Raw genomic sequence first — 3,547 nt, 5'->3', positions numbered from 1 at the left:
CCTACGACAAGATGAAGGTGAAAAAAATTGAAAAATTGAACCAATCATATTTATATAAATATGTAATATTACTCCAATTTTTCACTAAAATGTAAATTAAATGCTTTTTGAATTATTCGAATTGCTTGATCCATGCTCAAACTTCAATTTTTTCAAGTAAGCAAACATTTTCAATTTAAGCATAAAGAAAGTTAAAAATAAAAAATAACAAAATTGAACCAATCATATTTATTACTGAATTTTTCAGACGATTATTAATCACTGTGATCACTATATTGTAAATCGAGAGCTTTTTGAATCATTCGAATCGCTTGATCCATGCTCTCGAAATCGTAGACGAAAAATTTGCAAAGTTTAAAATTATGTAAAAATAATAAAAAATAAATGAAAATAATTTTTGAATAAAATTAATTGGTTTTAAAATTTTTTTAAAAAAAATTAGGACTAGATTTATTAAAATTTTATTTAGTTGATACTCACTAAGGGTGCGACCATTAATCACGTGATCGACTTTTTAGGGGTTTTTGGACCCCCCGCTTGGTGATATGTTGTGATATTTAGATTAACCACCACCAAATACCAGATATTTAGTTACGTAAAATTTTCTGAACAAATTTTTCGAATTTACGAAAAAAACGTTTTTTTTTTTGAAAATTCAGGTAAAAAATAAATACATGTGATATCTTACTACACCCTTCTCTCTCCCACGTGATTTTTAGTCAAAACCTACCTTCTCCTAAAAGCCTCACGTGAAAGACGTCCCCTAAGTTATATTATCGATGCTCATGAAGATGTCTAACTACTTTTCACATCTTGTTGATAAATCTGCACAATTATATTTTATATTATATTAAAGCCAATGTACTAATTTAAAAAAGTGGTACATTATTACAATTTTTTTTTTAATCATAAGCTGATAATTTGATAGCCACTTATTTGACTGTATAATAATAAGTCGAGTCAGACTAAGCACTTACCTGCCCCATGCTGGGAGCGTATACTTCAAGACAAGCAACGAAAATAAATGGAAACAAACGTATTTTAATTAATTGGACATCAACAAACAAGTACGTCGCATTAATTTCTTGAATATACATAATAAAAACGACGCGACCAGACAACTGTGGGAGATTTCAATAAAAATATTTCTTGCTCTGAATTTCTGTCGTGTCCGAGGCGAGGATCATGCTGAGATGCGGGGTTTTCGATATTAAATTGTCTTAATTTAATCAGGATTTATGGTCATTCCTAGGCGTCTATTAAATTCGATCGAGAACTACTATAAGTGGATTCCGATAGAATTGTTGTGGAATTTGAAATTTATGAACGAACGAGCGAAGGTTGTACTTTCATCTCAGGAAAGATTTTATTTGAATTTGCCGAATTTTGATACTAAGATGCATCATTGCATAAATTAATTTAATTAGAAATAGAATAGAAATCAAAAATGAAAATTTTTGTATATCTTTACGTTTCAAGATTTCCTGAAAATTTTGGTACTAATTTTGGATTATATACAGTTAGGATTTATAAAAACTGATTTTTCTTTATTTTGTGAACGTACATATATTTAAGAATACTCACATGCCTCTAAATGTATATACATTTTTGTATCAATAGATTTAATAGTTTTCTTTAAAAAAAATCTTGAAAAATCACTTATTTCAGCCTTCTAACTTTACTCAGAAATGAGAACCCACATAATACTTTGATTTTATTAGAATAAGTAGAATCAGGATATTAATGTAAGTATGTTATATATAAATGTATGTGGTTATACTGTTATTCTAAACCAAATAAATTAAAATAAAAAGAACTGTATAACCCCTTAAACAAATGGATATATATGTATGTAAGTATATATGCATGTGCGGATACAATTTTTTGGCGATGATTTCGAGAGCAGGGCTCAACCGATTTGAATGATTCAAAATGCTTTCGATTCCTATTATTGACAAGACGTACTGTATAGTTTTTGACTAAGGCAGGACTAGCCATTTTAAAGATACTGAACAAAAAGTGGAAATATGGCAAATCAGAACTGATAGAATGGAGACTTGTTCAAATTTTTGGAAAGGCAGAGATGGCGATTTTGCAGATCCAGGAAAAATAAAAAAAAATTAGATATATGCACAGATATATTTCAGATTTTAACTAGTGGTGCATGGCATCGTGCCTTAATGCAAATTGCCGGAATTTCTCGTACCGTTCCATTTTTTCAAAGGTATGCCAAAATGTTCAGAAGGTACTGAAAGGTAAAGATATGCAAAAATTTAATGTTTGATTTTTTTGCTATTAGTAAAACTTCCTATGGGAAGTTATTGAATGGATTTCAAAATTTTCAAGAAATATAAAAATCTTTAAGAAAGTAAATTTAAATTCACATTTTTTTCAAAATATTTAAATATTGATAATAATGGTACGAAAAGTTTGAGACATTTGAAAGCACGATACAATACACTACTAGTTACATTTTTATTGAACTGTTTGCATTTCTAAAGATTTAAGAGTAGGAAACCGATAAAAAGTTTCAATACCGGTATCTCGGTATTTTCTATATTAAAAACGGTAATACCGGTAAAATACCGGTATTTTCATTATCTTAAACAAATGTAAATTCACTCAAATCAAACGTATGAGTAAAAAAGACCAGAAACTCATTAAAGATGATATTACATTATTTACAGAAAATACAGTAAATTGTATTGTCAATATCCGACGTGTTAAATCAGCATAATTTCCAATATTTTAAAGACTTCGAAACAGTAATATTTCTATGCTAATTTAAGATCCGATACTTTTTCAAGATAAATATTAACATACTACAATTGCTGAGTATTTTTACTTAAAACGATACGATGGTCCTATATTATTTTCAAACTGCGATACATTTTACCTAAAATAATATTTTACACTTATAATAAAATGCAAAAATATTTAGTAATATTGTTATTATGTTAATATGTATAAAATTAGAAAAAAATAGAGATTACGTAGTGGTAATATTTATTTTGTTGATTGTGAATATTTATGATATAATATGCTTTGGCGCAGATGTTACTTTAAAAAACCCTTACATTTTTTTATAAGATGAAATAAACATCATTATTATTATATATCATTATTATTCTATTTATAAGCACGATTCTATTTATTGTAACACGATATGAAGTCCTTTGAAAAGCAATAAATATGCAGTTTAATTACGATTTGAAATATTTGTTTATACTATAGAACCACTTAAAGATGTATCTGCTTATGCGATTATAGAATTTAAAGATAAATTTGTTCCGATAAATTTAAACTCTAGTGTAATCATGTATACCAATATTGCTTTCTCTATTTAAGAGTATCGCATATATTATAAGCAAAATGACAAACAATGAGATAAATTAAAAACATTTAGTTTTAAAATTTCATTACTAGATAATTACAATCTTATATTATCTATAAGATAATATAAAATCTTGATTGAGATTGAGAAAACGTTGACCACAAGTCAAAACTCAGATTATATACACTCACACACATACATACTTTTTTACTA

The sequence above is a fragment of the Ctenocephalides felis genome, unplaced genomic scaffold, assembly GCF_003426905.1.
Source record: "Ctenocephalides felis isolate EL2017-DRISC unplaced genomic scaffold, ASM342690v1 CF-g0.4_SCAFFOLD_03572, whole genome shotgun sequence".
Classification (NCBI taxonomy): Eukaryota; Metazoa; Arthropoda; class Insecta; order Siphonaptera; family Pulicidae; genus Ctenocephalides; species Ctenocephalides felis.
Note: the sequence above shows the minus strand (reverse complement) of the source record.